This window comes from Podarcis gaigeae (assembly GCF_964106915.1).
Source record: "Podarcis gaigeae genome assembly, chromosome: 4".
In the NCBI taxonomy this organism is placed as follows: domain Eukaryota; kingdom Metazoa; phylum Chordata; class Lepidosauria; order Squamata; family Lacertidae; genus Podarcis; species Podarcis gaigeae.
The window spans coordinates 99,461,483-99,487,981 of NC_139677.1; the positions used below are offsets into that span (position 1 = coordinate 99,461,483).

The window sequence follows — 26,499 nt, forward strand, 5'->3', positions numbered from 1 at the left end:
CAACTCTGGTAGTTGTTTTTCTCTTTGACATCTGGTGGGAGGGTGTTCCACAAGGTGGGCGCCACCACAGAGAAAGCCCTCTGCCTGTTTTTTGGATTACAACTCCCATCATCCCAACTCCCAGTTTGCTGTTAGGTATGCGCTTGTCAGGGAACCGTAGCTGATCCTAACTCTGCCCAAGAGCGCGTGTTTTCAAGCAGCTGGATGCTTGAAAGTTGGATGCCAGCCCATCACCCTTCACAGTGGTCAATCTTGGGCTTCCCATGGGGCACATCCAAACTCAAAATGTGTGGGACGTGATACATAAATAGCAGTCAAGTACAACATTCCTTGTTTTCCTAGAGTGGACATGCAAGGGGATGTTTCGTCCAGCCAGTCGGAACTTCCTGTTTCCTCCTGGGCTGGGACATACTTCCTTTTGCATGTGACTAGAGGTGGGCATGGGACGTGGGTGGCGCTGTGGTCTAAACCACTGAGCCTCTTGGGCTTCCGATTCAAAAGGTCGGCAGTTCGAATCCCCACGACAGGGAGAGCTGCTGTTGCTCCCATTGCTTGGTTGCCAAAAAGTGCAAGTAGATAAATAGGTACCACTCCGGTGTTTCCGCATGCTGCTCTGGTTTCGCCCGAAGCGGCTTAGTCCTGCTGGCCACATGACACGGAAAAGCTGTCTGTGGAGCAAACGCCGGCTCCCTCAGCCAGCAAAGCGAGATGAGCGCCGCAACCCCAGAGTCGTCTGCAACTGGACTTAACTGTCAGAGATCCCTTTACCTTTTAGAAGTGGGCATGACCTTACCTGTGCAGGTAACACAAGCACAAGGTACACAGCCCTCCTTCCTCCTTTTTCCATCTTCCTTTCATTGTGTGAACTGCAGTGACTGCAAGTGTGCAGTCAATGGGATCAAACTCCCCATATGGGGTAGGATCCACCTGTACATATTTGTAACTACCGTATTTTTCGCTCTATAAGACGCACCAGCCCACAAGACGCACCTTGTTTTTGGAGGAGGAAAACAATAAAAAATATTCTGAATCTCAGAAGCCAGAACAGCAAGAGGGATCGCTGCGCAGTGAAAGCAGCAATCCCTCTTGCTGTTCTGGCTTCGGGGATAGCTGTGCAGCCTGCATTCGCTCCATAAGACGCACACACATTTCCCCTTACTTTTTAGGAGGGAAAAAGTGAGTCTTATAGAGCAAAAAATACGGTAAATCTGCCTTCTGGGATCCAACTGTGAACTGATGATGTGAGCAAACTTCTTTTATACACATGTCACAGTCTTGTTTAAAGAGGGATATAGGGGAACTTAAAAGGTAAAGGGACCCCTGACTGTTAGGTCCAGTCGCAGATGACTCTGGGGTTGCACGCTCATCTTGCTCTATAGGCCGAGGGAGCCGGCGTTTGTCCGCAGATTAGCATAAGCAGACATGTCAAGGCAAGACCCAGGTATTAGTACAGGCAAACACCTCTGAAGTCCCACCACCCAAAGTACAATAGAACTTCCTTTGCATGTCTGGACCCCTTGGCAAGTCTGGTGATGGGATTAGTCTTTCCTTGGCCAACAATCAGCTCAGCAATTGTCACCTCTGGGCACTTCCTGGTGTAGGCGGTGTGTATACATGGAGGAAAGGAGTTGATTTTGTATGATGGTTAAAGCTAGGTAACTTCCCTGAGCAGCCAAGTCGAAAGGATACATTTATGCATAATATCTGTAACATTTAACAACTTTAAAGATGTGGCCCCTCCCGTAATTTCCGTAACAAGCTTTACACAAGAACAAGCTGCCATGTCTAAGCTTGGTCCCATGTGAGAAAGTCATGCATATGGCAGACCGAGAGGGGGGTGGTGCAGTAATTTGCAGAGGAGCCACAAGGATGCGATTGCATCGCTGTGGCATTCCTTGCCCATGTGGACAGGAGGCATGCCAGTTATGGGGAGAAAACAGCAACGCCAAAAGTCAACGACCTTTCAAATAGCCTTGGTCCCAAAGATCAGCAAAACAGAAGACCTGAGATTGAGCCACGAGACCCCTGCCAGCTTTTTGTTTCCTTACGTTGCAAAATCCCACAGGCGCTTGAACTTTTCAGCAGATGGACTATGGAAAGGGGAGGATTCGGCTAACACGCCCCCCCCCAACCAAACCAAAACAACCCACGCTCCTTGTTTGCAAGTAGCTTCCATCCATCCGCAAATGGGCACAGAGAAAGTTACACATTGATGGATCCCCAAGAGACAGGACCAAGATGACTCTTGGAGACCAGAATTTGCTTTTCGGTTTAACTTTTCACAAAGCCAGGAACAAGGCAATTGTGACTGTTTTCATCACCAGCTGGGGGGGGGGGAGAGAGAGAGACTTGATTTACACAAACGCAACACAGCCATGTAAATTTAAAAATGTGTTTCAATGTTTTATTTCACAATATGCATTTTTAAAAAACAAGCTAACCTCACGTTTTTCAAAACGCAAACAAAAGCAGGGGGTTTTTTAATTGGAAATTTTATTTACAACATAAACACACACACCCAATAAAGTGGTACCTCGGGTTGAGTACTTAATTCGTTCTGGAGGCCCGTTCTGAACCTGAAACTGTTCTTACCCTGAAGCACCACTTTAGCTAATGGGGCCTCCTGCTGCCACCGTGCCGCCGGAGCACGATTTCTGTTCTCATCCTGAAGCAAAGTTCTTAACCTGAAGCACTATTTCTGTAGCGGAGTCTGTAACCTGAAGCGTATGTAACCTGAAGCATATGTAACCCGAGGTACCACTGTACAGAAATCCACCCTCATTAAACGTGAACATAACATATAATAAGCATAACATACAACAATACAAACAACCAAATAAAATACTTCCTTAATCCTGTATCTGGCCTCCTTATTTACTTCTTATAAGCCGTTCCTTTTATGAATAATTATTGAGATTTTTCTAATTACAACTTAAATATCCACAAAGTCTCCTGCAGACATTAATCAAAACAAGTCCAGGTATGTGTTTTAGGGTACTGTTTTGTGAAGTATTCTCTGCATTTTCCCCATGCAGTTTTTTTAAACATCTAACTTCACCAGTAATTTTAATGTGCATTTTACAGTGTTACTCAGAGGTTATAATTAAGTGATATAAAAACCCTGTTAAATAAATAAATGCACCAAGTTTCAAATGACAGGAGGTTCCTCTCTCTCTTGGCTTGCACGTAGAGATTTATTTTGGGGAGAATTTTGATTCGGTAAGAACCCCTGGGCAAGAGGGATGATAATGTTCCCCATCTCCCTCTTCCCTCAATAGTAGTAAATTCTCCAAAGGCTGCTTTTACTGGGTTTGTCTCCTTGAGTCAGCGTAACTGGCTTTTTCATTCATTTTTAATCGGTTTGTTTAGCGATATTGTAAGACAAGCAGCAGGAGAGGGAACAAGGAAGCAGGCACACAGACGGGCTTTTGATCTTCGGATGAAGGGTGGTATTATACAAAATTAATAATAATGTGCCACAAACATTATTATCCAAGAACGTAACTGGCCCCTCCATCTGTGCAAAAGACTTCAGCATCCTTCAATGGCTACATCCCAGAGCTGTGGTGTGTGTCTTGCTACTTAGATACCTTGATACCTAGAACAGGTATCTAGATATCAATGTCCTGTCCTCGTTAAAGTGTCAGAATAAGGGCAGGGAGGTTCATAATACACTCATCCCTAAATCTTACTGGATTACCTTGAGTTAGTCACCATCTCTCACCATCACTCACCCGCATGCATCACAAAATCCGCCTCCTGTCTGTCCCCTCGCCGGCAGAAGCCCCCAATCGCGCGCCCAATAGCACGCAACCAATAACACGCACAATAGCCGCTGACAGCCATGACAGCAACCAATCAAACATCCACCCTATGCACTACCCATGTATAAGACAACCCAATTTTTTTAGCATGGTTTTTCAAGAATAAATATAGTCTTATAGACGGAAAGGTACGGTAACTGCCTTCCCCCAGGATGGTGCCCTGCAGATGTTTTGAACCCCATGCCAGTTGGGCTTGAAGTGGTCCAAACATCTGGAGATGATGTGGAGCGGGAGGCTGTAATATCCATCCCCACATGCCACCAAATGGGGCTGGCAGAAACCGCATAACCTGGGCAGAGGAGTCCACAACAGATGGATTACAAAGAGAACTTGTCACCTTTCATTTGCAGAGACTTGATAAAGATCCATTAGTCTGGATTCCAGGTCAGGTACGGCAACAACGGCTACATAAACCATGGGTAGGCAAACTAAGGCCCAGGGGCCGGATCCGGCCCAATTGCCTTCTAAATCCGGCCTACGGACGGTCCGGGAATGAGCGTTTTTTTACATGAGTAGTATGTGTCCTTTTATTTAAAATGCATCTCTCGGTTATTTGTGGGTCATAGGAATTCATTCATTCCCCCCCCCCCAAAAAAAATTGTACTTCAGGTTAAGTAATTAATTCGTTCCGGAGGTCCGTATTTGACCTGAAACTGTTCTTAACCTGAAGCATCACTTTAGCTAATGGGGCTCCTGCTGCCGCTGCATTGCCGCTGCATGATTTCTGTTCTCATCCTGAAGCAAAGTTCTTAAGCCGAGGTAATATTTCTGGGTTAGCGGAGTCTGTAACCTGAAGCGTTCTGTAACCCGAGGTACCACCGTAAAGTAAAAGGTAAAGGTAAGGTAAAGGACACCTGGACAGTTAAGTCCAGTCAAAGGCAACTATGGGGTTGTGGCGCTCATCTCACTTTCAGGCTGAGGGAGCTGGCATTTGTCCGCAGACAGCTTTCCGGGTCATGTGGCCAGCAGGACTAAACCACTTCTGGTGCAACGGGACTCTCTGATGGAAACCAGAGTGCACAGAAACACCATTTACCTTCCCACCACAGCAGTACCTATTTATCTACTTGCACTGGCATGCTTTCAAACTGCTAGGTTGGCAGGAGCAGGGACTGAGCAATGGGGGCTCACTCCGTCGCAGGGATTCAAACCACTGACCTTCCGATCATCAAGCTCAAGAGACTCAGTGGTTTAGACCACAGCGCCACCCGTTATGGCACTGTTTTCTACCCAGAATAGCCTTATTCATCCACGCAAGTCACCACCTGGTTGCTATACAGTGGTACCTCGGGTTACAGACACTTCAGGTTACAGACTCTGCTAATCCTTCAGGAGGAGAACAGAAATCATGCTCCGTCAGCAGAAGGCCCCATTAGCTAAAGTGGTGCTTCAGGTTAAGAACAGTTTCAGGTTAAGAACGGACCTCCAGAATGAATTAAGTTCTTAACCCGAGGTACCACTGTATAGCCAAGGAAAGAAATGATATATACTTGAGAACCGGCCCTGGACGAGTTGCCTGTCCCTGTGGATAAGCAGCTAATTCTGCTTCTGTTGGCAGGAGCTGGGACTGAGCTGCTAGGTTGGCAGGAGCTGGGACTGAGCAACGGGGGTTCACTCCGTCACAGGGATTCAAACCACTGACCTCCCGATCATCAAGGTCAAGAGACTCAGTGGTTTAGACCACAGCGCCACCCGTTATGCTAGCTAGGGATGATGGGAGTTGTAGTCCCAAAACAGCTGAGGACCCAAGTTTGGGAAACACTAGCAAGGCGAGGGTGCACGTGAAAAAGGTATGTCTGATTATCTGCTTTTTTTGGAAACATGGTGCTACTGGAAGGAATTTTTTTTGTTTCAGCAGGTGGGGAGGCGGAGAATCCAAAATAGTCCAATCCAGTAGTCACCTTAAAAATGTTGGGAGCTCCTCTCGCCCCCGGAACGAGAGCGAAAGGAGTCATGCATCTTCCACGCTCGGGCTGCTCCTGCAAATTGCCGCATTTAAACTAGGCAGCTGAATCCGATGGAAGAAACTCAGCATCTCCTCAAGGACACAGCAGGGCAACGAGGCTCATCCCATGCAAAGGATGCAGGACTGTCAATGCCCATAGTTTTTGTGTGTCAAAGACGGAATCTCAGCAAAGATAGCTTCCTGGCCCTACACTTGCCAAAATCTTTGCCTTGACAACATTATTTAAAAGGCGCAGAATACCTCTGTACCGAGTGCTACTGTGAGTTTAAGTAAGAATATCGGGAGCTTACGGTATTTCTCAAACTTGGGTCTGCAGCCGTTTTCGGACTACAGTTCCCATCGTCCCTGGTCTTGCTAGCTAGGGTTGATGGGAGTTGTAGTCCCAAAACAGCTGAGGACCCAAGTTTGGGAAACACTGGCAAGGTGAGGGCGCACGTGAAAGAGGTATGTCTGATTATCCGCTTTTTTGGGAAACATTTTTTCCCCTCCTGTTCTATGAGACCTCCAGGAGAAGCAGCAGATTGGCGACCTGTGGCCAAGAGCGCAAGGCATGAAAATGTGATGCGCCCACCAGTTGGCAGGTGGCATGGAGCCTCGACCTCAGATGGAGACCAAAGCCCATAAAAAGGGCACACCACAGCCATCGCAACTGCCCAATGGCCCACAAGATGGGTGGAAGTCATTTGGGCAGAGCTGGCATTGCATTGCAGAGGGCTGATGTCGCTAGAAGTTCCTTCCAATTCTATGATTCTATAATTCTCCGTCAAAAGTAGGCTGCCCACCAACCCGCAAGCAATTGATGCCCCCGCCTGGGGCAAGGAAGGGCAGCATTAAAAACGACGCCATTCTTGGAAAACGAGCAAGGTCCCAACCAAAGAAGAACAGCAAATTAAAACTGATGGAATATGTGCAGCTTGCAGATTTAACATACGGAATAAGAGAACAACAAGAAGAAACGTTTAGAGAAGATTGCAAACATCTACTTAAAAAATGGGAAATAACTGTTGTGTACAGCTGAAAACACTGGCAGCTTTAAGATAAATTCAACAGTTTAGATAAGTTCTGAGGGATGTAATAATGGAATACTGAACGGTTGAGCTTATGTAAAATATGCGGGGATTTGTGGTATGCAAATTGAACCACGGAAAGAGAAGAAGTCATGGATTGAAGGTTGTTTAAATGAATATTCTAAAATGTAAAATAGAAAAGCCCTTTATGGATCACTGCCTTGTTGTGATGAAGGGGCTTGAAAAACTATGCGGTATAAAGAATTTATTTATGTATGCTAAAACAGCGGCAAGAGTCTTGATAGCACAAGGATGGAAGAATGAGCAAACCTCGACAAAAGAACAGTGGCAAGAGAAATTGATGTAATATGCAGAACTGGTGAAACTGACATACAAACTGTGAGATAAGGACAATTGTGATTCTAAAGAAGAAGAAGAAGAGTTTGGATTTGATATCCCGCCTTTCACTCCCTTTAAGGAGTCTCAAAGCGGCTAACATTCTCCTTTCCCTTCCTCCCCCACAACAAACACTCTGTGGGGTGAGTGGGGCTGAGAGACTTCAAGGAAGTGTGACTGGCCCAAGGTCACCCAGCAGCTGCATGTGGAGGAGTGGAGACTCGAACCCGGTTCTCCAGATTACGAGACTACCGCTCTTAACCACTACACCACAGAAGAATGGGAACTTTTCACAAGTTACTTAAAAAGGTAGCAAAATGAACTGGACTCCTTGGCAGGTTTTGAATAAACATACATAAATTTATTGAGGGTTAATATAGTAGATAGATAATAAAAGGATATGTACAATTTTACAATATGCAAAGAATAACATGAGTTGAGAAGTCAGAGAGAGGAGCTGAGGGAAGTCTTGGGGGAAGGGGAAAAGGGAAGGAAATAACGAAGATGATTTGTTTTGATGATTTGTTATGTTGAAATTGTTAATATTTTTTTTTTAAATAAAAATAAAAACTATGCCGTGCAGGGCCACTCAAGATGGATAGATCATAGCCAAGAGTTTAGACTAAATGTGATCTACCTGGAGAAGGATCTGGCAAACGACTCAGGTATTTTGCAAAGAAAACTGCATGGACATAAAAAAGGAGAGGCTTTGAGAAGAAAGTGAGAGTTTCCAAGGCTTGCTCTGGTTCATGGGGTCAGGGACTAAGACGACTAAACAACAAAAAAATAGAAAAAGTTAATAAAAATTATACATACGTATATATGTTTAGATCACTGCAGATGGTGACAGCAGCCACGAAATTAAAAGACGCCTGGTTCTTGGGAGAGAAACAATGACAAACCTAGACAGCATCTTAAAAAGCAGAGACATCACCTTGCCAACAAAGGTCCGTATAGTTAAAGCTATGGTTTTCCCAGTAGTGATGTATGGAAGTGAGAGCTGGACCATAAAGAAGGCTGACCGCCGAAGAATGGATGCTTTTGAATCATGGTGCTGGAGGAGACTCTTGAGAGTCCCATGGACTGCAAGAAGATCAAACCTATCCATTATTAAGGAAATCAGCCCTGAGTGCTCACTGGAAGGACAGATCCTGAAGCTGAGGCTCCAAGACTTTGGCAACCTCATGAGAAGAGAAGACTCCCTGGAAAAGACCCTGATGTTGGGAAAGATGGAGGGCACAAGGAGAAGGGGACGACAGAGGACGAGATGGTGGGACAGTGTTCTCGAAGCTACCAGCATGAGATTGACCAAACTGCGGGAGGCAGTGGAAGACAGGAGTAGCTGGCGTGCTCTGGTCCATGGGGTCACGAAGAGTCGGACACGACTAAACGACTAAACAACAACAAATATATGTTTAAAAAAACGATGGCATTCAACCAGCTGGCACGCACGTTAAAATACAACAGAGCAATCCAGCGTCGCACAAGTAGGTCCCTAGCGCTTTAATAAACAGACCCGAGTGTGATGGCCAAAAGGCCATCGAGCACGTCAGAGAACTTCAAGTCTCTTGGCAAGACTCGCCTTTCATTTTCACAGCTGCAAGACCCACAGATTTGCCTTAACGTGAACATTCGCGTTGCGCAATTCCATCTCGTGGCTTTCAACGTCTTTCCCACCATCGCGACCCCATTAGTCCCTGTGTCACCCTTTCTGCACAGTCCGTTCCAAGGCAGAACAAAAGCCACTAGATAGATGTTGCAATGCAGCCACAAGGAAACCCATTCTCCAATTTCTGGGATTTCTCAAGACGGTGAGAAATTCCTTGCCGCAGGCATGTCAAGCAGAAAGAGAAGGAAGGAAAACATACTGGTAACAATAGAAAAGAACTTCATTTACAATGCACCCAGATTACTTAAGAGTATTAAAAGGCGAGTACGCTTATCGTTGTACCAGAACAAACGTCTTAATGGATAACTATTGCTGTTTGGTTTTACTTTGAGTTACTTCAAACAAGCAAATGTAAGGGAGATCACAGTGGGCTGCCAAAAACTGCATGTGCCATTACAGTGGTACCTCGGGTTACATACGCTTCAGGTTACAGACTCCGCTAACCCAGAAATAGTGCTTCAGGTTAAGAACTTTGCTTCGGGATGAGAACAGAAATCGTGCTCCAGCGGTGCGGCGGCAACAGGAGGCCCCATTAGCTAAGTACAGGTTAAGTACAGACCTCCGGAACGAATTAAGTACTTAACCCGAGGTACCACTGTATTTCTCCCGCAGCCGTACACCATCTTCGTAGGCCATAAAATGATTTTTAAAATGATTTTTAATTTTATACATTTCAATAATTTTACAGTCATCTTAACACCTGGAAACTCAACTTCCTTCCCCCTCTTTCTGCAGTTCCTTAAATTCATTTCTTTATATTTTCTGCATATTCCAAATTAACTTACTCATTTATTCATCTACTTTAAATATATACCCTTATAAAACTGCAGGTTATTACAATAATCCTGCCAATGTTCTTATCTGTTTACAGTTTATTTGCAAATATTCAATAAACCACTTCCATTCTTTTATTAAAAGTTTGTTATCTTGATTCCTTATTTTTCCAGTGTTTCGCCATTTTTGCATATTTTTGTGTCCATCCTTCTTTCACTGGGACCTCTTTCCATTTTGGGGGCAAGTTACATTCTTGCCGCAGTAGCTGCATACGTGAACAAATTTCTATACAGCTTGGGTAGTTCTGTCTCTATAATTCCCAAAAGGAAACTGAATTTTGAGACAGGAGTCTCAGGATGAAAACTAAGTGGCCTACTCAATTCTTCTAATCCACCTTTGCTTTTAGAAAAAGACTAATCTGAGAAGATGGCAGCTCAAGACACCAACACATCGTTAAGGCACCACACCATAGTTTAAACCAACCTCCCTCCAATATGGTGCCCTTCAGATCTTTTGGCCCACAACCTCCCACCACGGCTGGAGCTTAGAGGAGTTGTAGACCCAAACACATTGAGGGCACCACGTTGGGGAAGGCTTAAGCAATGCCCAAGTTGACCAAACCCAAATTCAGGAAAGTGTTTGTTCTAAATGCATCTCCGCACATTGTCTAGACCAGCCTTTCCCAACCTGTGGGTCCCCAGATGTTGTTAAACTACCACACCCATCACCCCTAGCTAGCAAGGCCAGAGCTTAGGGATGATGGGAGTTGTAGTCCAACAACATCTGGGGACCCACAGGTTGAGAACTGCTGGTCTAGACTGACCCACTTGGTCAGTTGGTAGAACATGAGGCTCATCATCTCAGGGTTGCGGGTTTGAGCCCCATGCTGGGAAAAAGATTCCTACATTGGCCTCATAAACTCTTCCAGCTCTACAATTCTATGATTCTGTGACCCAAAGAGACATACACACTAACCTTTCATATGTGGTGGACTTGTAAAAGGGTACTGGGGAATGATCCATAATGAATTGAAAAAAATGTTTTAAAGTACAGTCAAACCTCATTTTATGTTTCCTTCAGGTGGAGCGTTTTCAGGTTGCGTCCCGCGGCGACCCAAAAGTACCGGAAACGGTTACTTCCGGGTTTCGCCACATGTGCAGACGCTCAAAATGACATCATGCGCATGTGCAGAAGTGGCGAATCGCGACCCGCGCAGACGCGGGTTGCGTTCTGCTCATGTTGCGAACGGGGCTCCAGAACGGATCCCGTTCACAACCAGAGGTACCACTGTACTTTCCCAAAAACCCCAAAGTCCTTTCTGTTGGGGATAACTCAGACTGAGATTCCCAGAGGTCCAAAAAGGTTATTTATTTATGTATTCCACTACTGTGGCCCATGTTTCATTAGCCCCAAAATGGAAAACGAGCGAGGTCCCAACTAACAAAGAATGGCAAACTTAAACTGATGGAATATGAGCAGCTTGCGGACCTAACATATAGAAGAAGAGAAGATTGGAAAACGTTAATTGAATATATGGGGGGGGGGGTGTACACTTGAAAACGTTGGCAGCATTAAGATAAATTCAACAGTGTAAATAAGTTTTGATGGGTGTAATAATGGAATACTGAATGGTTTAGCTCATGGGTAGGCAAACTATGGCTGGATCTGGCCCAATCACCTTCTAAATCCGGCCCACGGACGGTCCGGGAATCAGTGTGTTTTTACATAAGTAGAATGTGTCCTTTTATTTAAAATGCATCTATGGGTCATTTGTGGGGCCTGCCTGGTGTTTTTACACGAGTAGAATGTGTCCTTTTATTTGAAATGCATCTCTTGGTTACTTGTGGGGCATAGGAATTCATTCATCCCCCCCGTATAGTCTGGCCCCCCACAAGGTCTGAGGGACAGTGGACCAGCCTCCTGCCGAAAAAGTTTACTGACCTCTGGTTTAGCTTATCTAAAATATGCAGGGATTTAAGGTATGCAAATGAACCATGGAAAGAGAAGAAAGGAAGTCATTGATATTTTAAGGATGTTTAAATGAGTATTCAAAAGGGTAAAAGAGAAAAATTAATAAAAATTATATACGCACTAACCCTATTGATATGCAGCACTCCTGTTGGACACCAAGGCCAGTTATGTTACTCAGTCATTGCCTATAAAATACCAGATACGCTGGCACCACAATGTGTTTTTTTCTGCCCTACAGATTAGGCCCGACCTATTAGGAGCACTCCATTAAGCAGGCAGCGCGCTTTGTTTCCAAGCCAACAATTCCAGCCCTGCGTTATCAACTTCCGAACTGCAGAATTCATGCAGAGAAAAAGAGCGAAACGGCAAACGTCGCAAGAGCACTGAATCTGTGCTGGGACGGAGAGGGCAGGCGGAAAGCCATGAGATCTGCGGCATTTAAAACAACTTTCCAGTTTATCCAAAAAGTTAAAGAACAAACCAAGGAAAGATTTCATTTCAAAATGGGAAGTATTTAAAATATATGTGAAAATTAGTAATACTGACCTAAAATTCGTAGCGGCATTTGAATAACTCCAGCAATATCGTTCACTTGTTATACAATTTGACATATTTTGAACGTGATGTGAGATGACAGTAACAACAGGTTAATTTGATTTATGGAGTAGATGGGAAGTGGGGTTTATAAAGAAGAGACCATTACAGTTTATTGATTATGAAACTTATATTAGCTCTCTATGTAAGGCAAGACTGATGGTACCTTCACTATGGTTCATTTTGTCCTTTTTTGTTGTGTGTTGAGCAAACAAAAACAAAACAATTTTCCAGTTCTATATACTGGGGAGAATACCCAGATACCCTGATGGGATGGGGTTCCTGGACAGCTTAATAAGAGTTACCTGCAAAAGGAGGTTCAGTCCAGACATGGAGGTCCAGCTCCAAGGGCCTTCTGGCTGTTCCCTCCCTACAAGAAGTGAGGTTACAGGGAACCAGGCAGAGGGTCTTCTCGGTGGTGGCACCTGCCCTGTAGAACGCCCTCCCAGCAGTTGTCAAGGCAGTGAACAACTATTCTACTTTTAAAAGACAACCGAAGGCGCCCCTGTTTAGGGAGGATTTTAATGTCTGATGCTGTATTGTTTTTAATATTTTGTTGGAAGCCGCCCAGAGTGGCTGGGGAAACCCAGCCAGATGGGCGGGGTATAAATAATAAATTATTATTATTACTTGGCTTGCTCCCCAATGAGTCTTCACATTCACACTCCTTCTAGACAGTTTGCTGAGTGAGGCTCTGGACTCCTGCCCTGCCCTGGCCGAGACCACTGACTCTCCAGCACTCCTAATGATCCCATTGCAACCCCATTATTTACACACACAAATCTCTTCACCTCGGGCCATTTACGACCTGTAAACACTCTTGTTCTGGAGAGCCAATATTTACTTTCTGCGGGAAGTTTTATTACTTCCCCATCCTTCCGTGCCTCTTTGCAGACAGGTCAGGTGGCAGCATCTGCAAAAGATGGGCCATTGTGCCCTGGGTTGGCCTCCAACCCAAACTCAAAGGCTTCCTCCCACCTCAAACGATTGCAAGACACTTGCATTACGTCAAGCTCCAAGGTAGCTCTAAGCCCTGTGTCTGGGCTGGTACCACTCCAGATCTCTTGGTGTTGGAGGGGGGGTGGAATCTCCCTTGCATGCACAAAGCTAATATGTCTGGAAGCCAGGTAATAATAATAATAATAATTATTATTATTATATTATTATTATTATTATTATTATTATTTTATTTATTTATACCCCGCCCATGTGGATGGGTTTCCCCAGCCACTCTGGGTGGCTCCCAACAGAGGACTAAAAACAGAATAAAACTTCAAACATTAAAAACTCTCCTAAACAGTGAATTAAACAGGTTTGCTAAACTACAGGATGCTGAACGAAATGATTTCATTTGTTGTTGTTGTTTATACCCCAACACAGTCCTGGGGGGTTAGGGTGTCTGTTTGCCTATCACTAATAATAATAATAATTTATTATTTCTACCCCGTCCATCTGGCTGGGTTTTCCCAACCACTCTGGGCAGCTCCCAACAGAATATTATCGATCATAATAATAATAAAGTGATAAAACATCAAACATTAAAAACTTCCCTGAACAGGGCTGCCTTCAGATGTCTTCTAAAAGTCAGGTAGTTGTTTATTTCCTTGACATCTGATGGGAGGGTGTTCCGCAGGGCAGGTGCCACCACTGAAAAGGCCCTCTGCCTGGTTCTCTGTAACTTGGCTTCTCGCAGGGAGGGAACCGCCAGAAGGCCCTCAGTGCTGCACCTCAGTGTCCGGGCTGAAAGATGGGGGTGGAGACACTCCTTCAGGCATCCAGGGCTGAGGTCATTTAGGGCTTTAAAGGTCAGCAGCAACACTTTGAATTGTGCTCGGAAACATACTGGGAACCAGTGTTGCTTCGCTTTGCAACCTCTCATTTCTAATTTGCAGGGGAAATTTTGTAGGGCGGGACATTCCATCCTAAGTAGGGATGGGGAGTGTCCCCGTTTCTCCCCATTTCTCATTTTTCAATTGGCCACGTCCCCCACTGTTACTGTACAGTGGTACCTCAGGTTACAGACGCTTCAGGTTACAGACTCCGCTAACCTAGAAATAGTACCTCGGCTTAAGAACATTGCTTCAGGATGAGAACAGAAATTGTACAGCGGTGGCGCAGCAGCAGGTCCCATTAGCTAAAGTGGTGCTTCAAGTTAAGAACAGTTTCAGGTTAAGAACGACCTCCGGAACGAATTAAGCACGTAACCAGAGGTACCACTGTATTGGCCATGCAGAGGGGACACTCTTGCCCTGTGGCAGAACAAAAACAACAGCTCTGGAACGTTCATGCTATAAAAAGCTGAAGGATTTCAGCAGGAAACTATGTGACAAACATGGATCAAAAACAAAGCGGTACATCTGCCCCCAAACCTTTGCAGGTGCGAAAGGCAAAGAACCGAAATTGGGATTGTCACGAGTGCAAATCACGAATGCACGATAAAAGGGGCACCTGGAGGTTCTCCGAGTCGTATAAGCACAATCTGTGTGATTGTAAAAATGTGCTTACAAGGCACAGGGGTTAAGCCCAGGTTCCTTAGCTTGCAATTTCCATGCTTTTCAGCGCACAAGCGAGTTTGTAAGTGGCTTAGTTCCCCCCTCGTAAGCCAAAGGTTTAATATCAGGATAAAGAATTACCCAGCTGGAATAAAGAGCTAATTGCGCTTATGGTGCAATTCTACATTAGCATACTGGTCTTGCATTGCCTTATGTCTGTTAATATAGGGGAGGACGGACTTTCAGGGTTGAGGGTTTGGTAATTTTTTTTAAAAAAATGGAACTCCTAGATCAATAAACTGAAGTCAGGTGCAAAAGATATGCACTTAAATTAAGCCCAATGTAACCCCTAAAACATTATTATTATTATTATTATTATTATTATTATTATTATTTTGTACCCCACCCATCTGACAGGGTTGCCCCAGCCACTCTACTCCAGAGTAATCCCCATTCTATGCAGCAGGACTTACTTCTGAGTAACGCTGAGTAACTTGCACCGGTGCACATTTGTGTAAAAGAGTCACCTGGTTCAGTAGCCAACACGACTTATTAATAATATTAATATGAACAATGATTAATCAGTATACGGCTCAGTGCCAAACTAGACGTCTAAGGGCTCTCAAGCAATCTCCATCCACTGGAGAGACACCGTTTTTACACGCGGCCCAGAGATGAAAGGAAGTCTTAGCCATTAAATCACCCTGCCCTGGATAAAGACCTATTTTTAAAACTTAATCTTTAAGATGTTCCTGTTCGGAGTGGGGAGGAGAGAGATAACGATATCAATCATTTTCTCGCCGATTTCTCGCCCCTGGCGCTAGGTGCTGAAGGTCATGTTTAACAACGGCGAAGTCAAGCTCGCTCGGCTGGTTTCTCCCAGTCAGTCGTGCGCGGCGGCGCAAAGAGCAAGAACCAGCGAACAGAGCTTTGCTTGTTCCCGACTCCTTGAGGAGCTGTGGCTCCACGCCAAGAAAAGCTTTCAAGTTTTATAGCCGATTCGGTACACCAGCTTAGGCAGCGTGCAGAGGTCTGAGCCGACCTTCTCTCGGAATCACTATTTTTACTTTATTTTTAAAATCATTTATACTTTTCAGATATATACATTTCACTGATTTTACATTCATTTTGATATTTCAAAACTTGATTTCCTTCCCCCTCTTTCTGCATTCCCTTTACAGTCACACCTCGGGTTACAGACGCTTCAGGTCTTGACATGAGCCAACAGTGTGACGCGGCAGCTAAAAAAGCCAATGCAATTCTGGGCTGCATCAATAGGAGTATAGCATCTAGATCAAGGGAAGTAATAGTGCCACTGTATTCTGCTCTGGTCAGACCTCGCCTGGAGTACTGTGTCCAGTTCTGGGCACCACAGTTCAAGAAGGACAATGACAAACTGGAACGTGTCCAGAGGCGGGCAACCAAAATGGTCAAAGGCCTGGAAACGATGCCTTATGAGGAACAGCTAAGGGAGCTGGGCATGTTTAGCCTGGAGAAGAGGAGGTTAAGGGGTGATATGATAGCCATGTTCAAATATATAAAAGGATGTCACATAGAGGAGGGAGAAAGGTTGTTTTCTGCTGCTCCAGAGAAGCGGACACGGAGCAATGGATCCAAACTACAAGAAAGAAGATTCCACCTAAACATTAGGAAGAACTTCCTGACAGTAAGAGCTGTTTGACAGTGGAATTTGCTGCCAAGAAGTGTGGTGGAGTCTCCTTCTTTGGAGGTCTTTAAGCAGAGGCTTGACAACCATATGTCAGGAGTGCTCTGATGGTGTTTCCTGCTTGGCAGGGGGTTGGACTCGATGGCCCTTGTGGTCTCTCCTCTTCTCCAGGCTAAACATGCTCCATTACTTCCGGGTTGCCACGAAGCGCAACCCGAAAATATTTAAGCTGAAGCGTATTCATCCCGAGGTATGACTGTATAAGACTAGGTTTTTCTTTTAAAATTATGCTAAAAAGTGGGGGTTCTGCCAGCAATGGGACAGACAAGGCGGATTGTTCGATTTTCAGCAACTCTCCCCCCCAAAAAAAGCTCACCAACTCTGAGCAATCCTCCCCATTTTCTTAAATTTGAGTCCCCCCAAAATCTGAGTCCCCCGTCTTATACACGGAAAAGTAAGATAACTTAACTTATTTACAGTGTTTCTCTGAGATTGTTTCTCAGAATCACTATTATGTAGCACTTCCTTTCCCAGAAGAAAAAGTTAGGGGAACTCACCACAAAGTTTGTTTGTTGTGGGCCCAGTCGCAGTGCCACAAACACACACACACCAGGCAGCGGCTAAATGTGATTAAAAAACTGAAGCAGACAATGATCTGGATTAGAAAGGGCCACAACTTTATTGATTACCTGTGGAATGATCTCCCATCAGATGTCAAGGAGATGTGTAACTATATACCCTTCAGAAGACGCCTGAAGGTAGCCCTGTATCGGGAAGATTTTAATGTTTGGTGTTTTATGGTATCTAGGGACATGGGTGGCGCTGTGGGTTAAACCACAGAGCCTAGGGCTTGCCGATCAGAAGGTCGGTGGTTTGAATCCCCGCGACGGGGTGAGCTCCCGTTCCTCAGTCCCTGCTCCTGCCAACCTAGCGGTTCAAAAGCACGCCAGTGCAAGTAGATAAATAGATACCACTCCAACAGGAAGGTAAACGGCGTTTCCGTGCGCTGCTCTGGTTCGCCAGAAGCGGCTTAGTCATGCTGGCCACATGACCCGGAAGCTGTACGCCGGCTCCCTCGGCCAATAAAGCGAGATGAGCGCCGCAACCCCAGAGTCGGCCACGACTGGACCTAACGGACAGGGGTCCCTTTACCTTTACCTTTAACTGTTGGAGATGCAATATGGACAATGCTTCTCTAAAACATATGTGTTTTTTTTCTTTGTCCTATACTGAATGATTTTTGGCAGACGGTAACTGAAACCATCAGCAGAACTGCACGGAATGACCTTACATTTATAGAGCAAAAGATCGTCTTGAATTATATAGCCAGCACATGGAACCTTACAAAACGACATTACAGGTGAACTCTCTGTGCCCTGACCACGGCAAAAAGACTGATCCTGGTGAATTGGAAAAATAAAAATGCGGCTCCCTTCTATAATTGGATTGAAAGGTAAAGGTAAAGGTACCCCTGCCCGTACGGGCCAGTCTTGACAGACTCTGGGGTTGTGCGCCCATCTCACTTAAGAGGCCAGGGGCCAGCGCCGTCCGGAGACACTTCCGGGTCACGTGGCCAGCGTGACATCGCTGCTCTGGCACACGGAAACGCCGTTTACCTTCCCGCTGGTAAGCGGTCCCTATTTATCTACTTGCACCCGGAGGTGCTTTCGAACTGCTAGGTTGGCAGGCGCTGGGACCGAGCAGCAGGGATTCGAACCGCCAACCTTTCGATCGGCAAGTCCTAGGCGCTGAGGCTTTAACCCACAGCGCCACCTGCGTCCCAATTGGATTGAAGACATATACAAATATGCAACATATGAACTACTTGCATATAAACGAAGACTGTGCCATGGACAAATTCAATGATATTTGGAATCCGTTCTTACAAATACTGTAACAGGTTAAGAGATCTGGTGAAAGACAACAACCTCATTGTATAATATACAGTTTTGAGTCATCGTCCCCTTTGTTTTCCCTTCTGCACAGGTTGTGTTTCTCTTTTTCTTTTTCTCTTTAGTGTTTGTGTCTCACCATGTCTAACTACACCATATAGCTGTGTACTTTTTGAACTTTCAATAAAGATGTCAATTTAAACAATTTATGTTTTTATGTATGTTGGAAGCCACCCAGAGTGGATGGGCCAGCCCAGCCAGATGGGTTGGGTTTTAATAATAAAATGATTAATTATTATTATTATTAGGTGGAACCAGAGCTGATGACCAGCAGAGGCAGAGACAATGACAAGTAAAGCTCACAGATCCTGGCTTCAACCCCAGTCTCCTCTCTGCTGTGCTCTGCAAGCAGAAAAGCTGAGATAACTATTTTACTTTTAAAAGACAACTGAAGGGAAGTTTAGGGAAGTTTTTAACATCTGAAGCTGTATTGTTTTTAATATTCGGTTGGAAGCTGCCCAGAGTGGCTGGGGAAACCCAGCTAGATGGGCGGGGTAAAAATAATAAATTATTATTGCAGTGGCGTAGCGTGGGTTGTCAGCACCCGGGGCAAGGCAAGTAATTTGCGCCCCCTAACCCGTGGGTTTGCGCCCCCTAACCCTAACCCCCAGATGTTGCGCCCGGTGCGGCCGGCCCCCCCTGCACCCCCCACGCTACGCCACTGATTATTGTTATTATTATTATTATTACTTACTACTACTATTTCTGAGGAAGGAGCTGAATGCAAATAAGAAGGCAGAATGATGCTGGAGAGGAAGGACATCATTTGCCCTAACAAACTGGCCTCCACTGGCTTGTAATGTCTCTGCCACCGACAGTATACCATAAGCGGAACACGGTTAACAAGGAGTAGGTAAAAAGGTAGCGGGACCTATTTATCTACTTGCACTTTGAGGTGCTTTCGAACTGCTAGGTTGGCAGGAGCAGGGACCGAGCAACGGGAGCTCACCCTGTCGCGGGGATTCGAACCGCCGACCTTCCGATCGGCAAGTCCTAGGCTTTGTGGTTTAACCCACAGTGCCATCTGCTAAATGCCAGTGTTTGCTTCTCTACGGATTGGGCTTCCCAGGAAAGGTAAAGGCAAAGAAAAGCGGAAAAGGACACAGAATCTCAGGGTTAGAAGGGACCCTGAGGATTATCAGGTCCAACCCCCTGAAACGCGGAAATATGCTGGGAAACGATATATAATGAAGTGAAAAGGATGTTCAAAATAACTTTTGTAAAAAAAAACAACAACAAAAAACTACAATCCAGAAGTTTTTCTTTTGGGAATTTGATGGACAGAACTACCTAAATTGTATAGAAATTTATTTATTTATACTACTACAGCAGCAAGAACGTTACTCGCCCAAAAGCGGAAAGAAGTAGAAGTCCCAGAAAAGGAAGAACAGATGCAAAAACTCATGGGATATGCAGAAATGGGGAAACTCACCGGGCGAATAAGAAATCAAGAAAAAAACTTTTTTATAAAAGAACAGAAATGGTTTATTGAATACTTACAGACAAATTGCAAACAGATAAAAACATTGGCAGGGTTGTTTTAATAACCTGCAGTTTCATAAGAGTATATGCTTAAAGTACATGAATAAATGAGCAAAGTAAGTTAATTTGGATATGCAGAAGATATTAAAAAATAAATTTAAGTAACTGAAGAAAGAGGGGGAAGGAAGTCAGACCTTGAAATGCTAAATTGATTGTAAAACTAATGAAATGTATAAACCTGAAAAGTATAAATAAAAACTTTTTTAAAAGAAAGACACGGAGGAAGTTTATCTGAGTAGTTGCTTATCTGGTGGGACAGGTGCCACCACTGAGAAGGCCCTCTGCCTGGTTCCCTGTAATCTCACTTCTCGCAGGGAGGGAACCGCCAAAAGGCCCTCGGAGCTGGACCTCAGTGCCCGGGCAGAACGATGGGGGTGGAGACGCTCCTTCAGGAGTCCAACAACCTCCGGAGGGCCCCACAGGTCCCTCGTCTTCAAGATCCTGGGTCCCACATGAACGACACACCATCGCAGAGGCAAGCCCAGCAGAAAGGAACATGACAGAGCCAAGCGCAAGGAACAGATCTGCTTCCACATGCCAGCCCCTCCATAGGGTGTGCATAGAGGCCTTTTCATGCTCTCCTACACATAAATACTGGCTGTACAAATTCAATAGGCTGTACAGTCTGGCCAAGGCTGGATTTAGGTTTGATGAGGCCCTACGCCAGGCATGGCCAAACTTGGCTCTCCAGGTATTTTGGGACTACAATTCCCATCATCCCTGACCACTGGTCCTGTTAGCTAGGGATCATGGGAGTTGTAGTCCCAAAACATCTGGAGGGCCGAGTTTGCCTATGCCTGCCCTAAGCTACTGAAGGTCATGGGGCCCTTTTTATGTCCAGCTGTCCTTTGTTAACAACAAATTGTCGCTGTTTTTTGCATTGAATATATGCTACACGGTAATGTATGGACCTAATAGGTATCTCAAGTCATTTGCACATAACAAAATACATATTTTATCAAAGTAATTGTTGAACTGAAATACAATTAAGAAGAGGTATATTAATAGTGAAATACAATTAAGAGGAAGTATATTAATAGTGAAATAATTATTAAGCTCTACCTTAAAATGACTTTTTATTTATGACAAACTTAATAATGCAAAGACATTGGTATTTGGTAATAACAAAAGTTCCTTTAGAAACACAATTTACAGACTCATAATCTAGTCTCTAGAAACTTGCTATAACATGAAATAATAATAGGTGTAAATATATGATGCAAACTACTAATAATTATAAATAGCAGAATGTAGGCACCCTGTATATAGAAACGAGCAAACCAGTGATATTTTGGGGACCAGGATAGCAGGCAGGGCCCGTGACGTACATCCTAGGAGCCTGCACAACACAAAACACTGTTGCTGCATGTAGGTTTGATTCTATTTGCTTTTTTTCTTATATTTTGGAAATGTACATAGTCTTTTTTCCCCTTTAATTTTTTGGGGGGGCCCCAGGAGAGTGGGGCCCTAAGCTACAGCTTGTTTAGCTTATACGTAAATTCGGCACTGGGTGCGGCCATTCGCACGTGCTTCCCCATTCAGGTGGAGCAAGAGGCGTTGGGGGTTCGACTAAATGACTGCTGGGGTCCCTTCCAATGCTTTAATTCTATGATTTCCAGCCAGTGTGTGTGTGTGTGTGTGTGTGTGTGTGTGTGGAGTTGCCTGGGCAGTTGAGTTTAAAAAAGGATTAGGCAAATTCATGGCGGTATCCATGGCTAGCAGCCATGATGGATGTACTCTAACTCCACGGTTGCCGGAAAGAATGGTCTTGTGTTCAAATCCTGCTTGTAGGCTGGTCGGATCCAGCAGGCTTGTCTTACGTTCAGATGAAGAGGTCTAGAGCAGGGGTCAGAAAACTTTTTCAGCAGGGGGCCGGTCCACTGTCCCTCAGACCTTGTGGAGGGCCGGACTATTTTTTTTTTGGGGGGGTGAACAAATTCCTATGCCCCACAAATAACCCAGAGATGCATTTTAAATACAGTGGTACCTCGGGTTAAGTACTTAATTCGTTCCGGAAGTCCGTTCTTAACCTGAAACTATTCTTAACCTGAAGCACCACTTTAGCTAATGGGGCCTCCTGCTGCCACTGCGCTGCCAGAGCACGATTTCTGTTCTCATCCTGAAGCAAAGTTCTTAACCTGAAGCACTATTTCTGGGATAGTGGAGTCTGTAACCTGAAGCGTATGTAACCCGAGGTACCACTGTAAAAGCACACATTCTACTCATGTAAAAACACCAGGCAGGCCCCACAAATAACCCAGAGATGCAGTTTAAATAGGAGAACACATTCTACTCATGTAAAAACACACTGATTCCAGGACTGTCTGCGGGCCGGATTTAGAAGGCGATTGGGCCGGATTCGGCCCCTGGGCCTTAGTTTGTCTACCCATGGCCTAGAGTGTCCTATTTGGCCCTAAGCCTGAGACTCTCCAATATAAAGAATTTACTTTGCACCAGTGTAGTTACTTGGCTTGTACATGCACCATACATTTAAAATCACACACACTTACACACACCCATTACCCAAGTATCCTGGGAGCTGTAGCTTGTTGGGAAATGATATATAATGAAATGAAAAGGCTGTTTAAAATAACTTTTATTTAAAAAAAATAAACAACCCAGAAGCTTTACTTTTGGGAATTTTAGGGACAGAACTACCTAAAATGTCAAGAAACTTATTCATGTATATGACCGCAGCAGGAAGAATGTTACAAAAATGGAAAGATGCAGAAGTCCCAGCTCTCAGGGAACTGCCATCGGAGCCAGAGGCGGAGGCAAGGCTCCCAAGCGATGCCGGAGCAGGGAGAGATGCTCCCAAGCGATGCCCAGCAGGGAGAGAGGGAGCTCATCGGCTGGGGAAGGAAATCACCGTAACACCAGGGATAAAGGGGGGCAGATGGGGGAATTGGCGAGGGGGCTCCAGGACTCCTCGCCGGAGACCACGAGTCCTCCGCTGCTCACACCCTCCCTGCGCAGAAGACTTCCGCACAGGGAAAGTAGGCGGAGACTTGGCGTCAAAGAACTTCTTTGCTGGAAGAGGTTCAAGAAACGCCCACTGACGGATTCTGCCAGCGACTGAAACAGCCACGAAGTGAAGGGCTGTCCAGCCAGGAAAGGTTTAACCAGGCAACCTAGCCAGGAGTGGCGGCAACTTACGCACGAGCAACTCCTATAACCATTACACCAGCGAAAGAAGAATGGATACAAAGACTAATGGAGTATGGAGAAATGGCAAAACTTACTGGAAGAATACGAAATCAAGATAACAATTTTTTAAATAAAAGAACAGAAATGGTTTATTGAATATTTACAGATAAATTGCAAACAGATAAGAACATTGGCAGGATTATTGTAATAACCTGCAGTTTTTGTAAGAGTACATATTTAAAGAAGATGAATAAATGAGCAAATTAAGTTAATTTGGATATGCAGAAGATATTAGAAATAAATTTAAGGAACCGCAAAAAGAGGGGGAGGGAAGTCAAGTGTTGAAATGTCAAAATGCTTGTAAAATTAGTGATATGTATAAAATTACCGTAGTTAAATGTGTAAACTTGAAAAGTGCTAAATAAAAATACATGACATACAAAAAAAGAATCCTGGGAGCTGTACTGTGTTAAGTGTTCTGGGAAATACATCTCTGTGCAGGATAAACTACAGTTCCCATAATTCATTGGAGGCAGTTGTGCACTTTAAAATGCAGTGAGTTTATGCAGGTCAAGATCAGCTGTGAGATCTCAGCTCTGCCGTCAACACATCAGGTGCTATTGAGCTGGGAGGCTAAAGCCCCTAACTTTGAGGATTAAATATTTATCATAGAATCATAGAATCCTAGAGTTGGAAGAGACCACAAGCGCCATCGAGTCCAACCCCCTGCCAAGCAGGAAACACCATCAGAGCACTCCTGACATATGGTTGTCAAGCCTCTGCTTAAAGACCTCCAAAGAAGGAGACTCCACCACACTCCTTGGCAGCAAATTCCACTGTTAAACAGCTCTTACTGTCAGGAAGTTCTTCCTAATGTTTAGGTGGAATCTTCTTTCTTGTAGTTTGGATCCATTGCTCCGTGTCCGCTTCTCTGGAGCAGCAGAAAACAACCTTTCTCCCTCCTCTATGTGACATCCTTTTATATATTTGAACATGGCTATCATATCACCCCTTAACCTCCTCTTCTCCAGGCTAAACATGCCCAGCTCCCTTAGCCGTTCCTCATAAGGCATCGTTTCCAGGCCTTTGACCATTTTGGTTGCCCTCCTCTGGACACGTTCTTTAATTCTTTAAAAAAAAAAAAAAGAACCCACCTCAAATCGTGTTTTGCACTCTTTCTAGAATTATGTGTAACCCCATAATGACTTGGGGGTCTGGCCTTTTCATTCTGAATCGTGGCTGTTGGAGCCTGCCGTTACAAGTGGCACTTCTTTAGGGTAAAATAAAGACGCAGAAAGCCAGTAATATTTCCATGATAAGAGAGAGCAGCTCGTTCAGACTTCTCCTCTCCGGTAACTTTTTATTGTCCTTTGTTCTGTCCATCCGCATGGCCGTTTGCCAATCTCATGTTACCTACATCCGGCCAAGCTTTTATTGCACCCCATCGCCATATAGGGTCATTACATTCCAATACATTGTAAAGCTCAGAGTGCTGGTCACGAGGTCCAGAGGTACCCTGCAGCATTTACAAACCTCTGCCATGGCTTTATGACTCCCACACGTGGCAAACCGCTATTTACACCTCAAACGCACACCTTAATCCGCTATCTGGAAGTAATGTTGACCAATCTCACAAGGCTTGTTCCTAAGAATAATAATAATAATAATAATAATAATAAATTTTATTTATATCCCGCCCTCCCCAGCCGAAGCCGGGCTCAGGGCGGCTAACAACAATAAAACAGTACACTGCCCTAGAGTGAAGGCCTTCTGGGAAATGATATATAATGAGCTGAAAAAGGTATTTAGGTATACCTTTACTAAGAAACCAGAGGCCTTCCTTTTGGGTATTGTCGGCCAGAAGGTGTTAAAGAAGGACCAAACACTTTTTATGTATGCAACAACGGCAGCAAGGATACTCATTGCTAAGCACTGGAAAACTCAAGATCTACCCACACTGGAAGAGTGGCAGATGCAACTGATAGACTATATGGAATTAGCTGAGATGACCGGCAGAATCCGAGACCTGGGAGAAGAGAAGGTTGAAGAAGATTGGAAGAAATTTAAGATTTATTTTAAAAAGCATTGTAATTTGGTTGAATGTTAAGATGGAGGCTAGATCATAAATAATTGACTACCACTAAATTAGATGCAACTAGGATGCTAAGTGAGATTGAGGAAAAATCATAAACCTTTGGGAGAAATATTAGATTATATTTTAAATGAATGGGACATAAGAATGTAAACAAGATGGTAAATTGCGGGCAAGAACTGACAATGATGCAAGTGGGAGCGGGAGACGTGAGGAAGTCTAAAGAAGTGAAGAAAATATGTTATGATATATGTTATATTGTTCATTATATTTGCATTTATGTTTAAAAATCTTAATAAAAATATATTTTTTAAAAAAACAATAAAACAGTACAAAAGTACAGCACAAACAACACTCTAAAATCATTCATTATAAAATTAATTAATACTTAAAAGCGCTGTTAACTTTTTACAAAATCCCTGTAGGAACTACAGACATCTATTCAATGAATGCAAGCATCTTATAAATGTGAAGTTACAGATCCTCCACAATTAAGCTGACCATTTTAAAAAAACAACCACATGAATAAAAAGTGGACTGCAAATACACATATTTCAATACAGTGGTACCTTGGTTCTCAAACTTAATCCGTTCCGGAAGTCCGTTCTAACACCAAAGCGTTCCAAAACTAAGGCACGCTTTCCCATAGAAAGTAATGCAAAACAGATTAATCCGTTCCAGACTTTTAAAAACAACCAATAAAACAACAATTTAACATGAGTTTTACTATCTAATGAAACCATAAAATGAAAGTAATAAACGATGTACTGCAGTCACACAATCAATCAGTAGATGAACTGGGTTCCACAGAGTCACAAAAACAAAATATGAAGAGCAACAAAAATGCAAAATGAATAGCAAAAACAGACAGACCTCAGAGTAACACTCAAAATGGAAATCTGGCACTCAAATCGGAAGTGTAACACTCAAAATGGAGCACTTTCGGCTTCCGATAAAAATTCGCAAACCAGAACACTTACTTCCAGGTTTGCAGTGTTGGAGTTCCAAGTTATTTGAGTACCAAGGTGTTTGAAAACCAAGGTAAAGGGGGGGACCCCCGACCGTTATGTCCAGTCGCGGACGACTCTGGGGTTGCGGCACTCATCTCGCTTTATTGGCCGAGGGAGCCGGCGTACAGCTTCCGGGTTGTGTGGCCGACATGACTAAGCCGCTTCTGGTGAACCAAGGCAGCGCACGGAAACACCGTTTACCTTCCTGCCAGAGCGGTACCTATTTATCTACTTGCACTGGTGTGCTTTTGAACTGCTAGGTTAGCAGGGACTGAGCAACGGGAGCGGGGATTCGAACCGCGACCTTCTGATCAGCAAGCCCTAGGCTCTGTGGCGTTTGAGAACCAAGGTAGCACTGTACTATTGTTTTCACACAGGCTCACAGCCAATGCTTTTA

The 26,499-nt window shown here is 44.4% G+C and overlaps 1 protein-coding gene and 1 long non-coding RNA gene across 2 annotated transcripts in view; both read right to left on the reverse strand.

The window, feature by feature from the left end:
• LOC310843878 overlaps positions 1-26,499 on the reverse strand; it is a 165,437-nt gene that overhangs the window by 31,527 nt on the left and 107,411 nt on the right. The window lies entirely within an intron of this gene.
• DGAT2 (diacylglycerol O-acyltransferase 2) overlaps positions 1-26,499 on the reverse strand; it is a 58,236-nt gene that overhangs the window by 26,453 nt on the left and 5,284 nt on the right. The gene's annotated exons all lie outside the window — the stretch shown is intronic.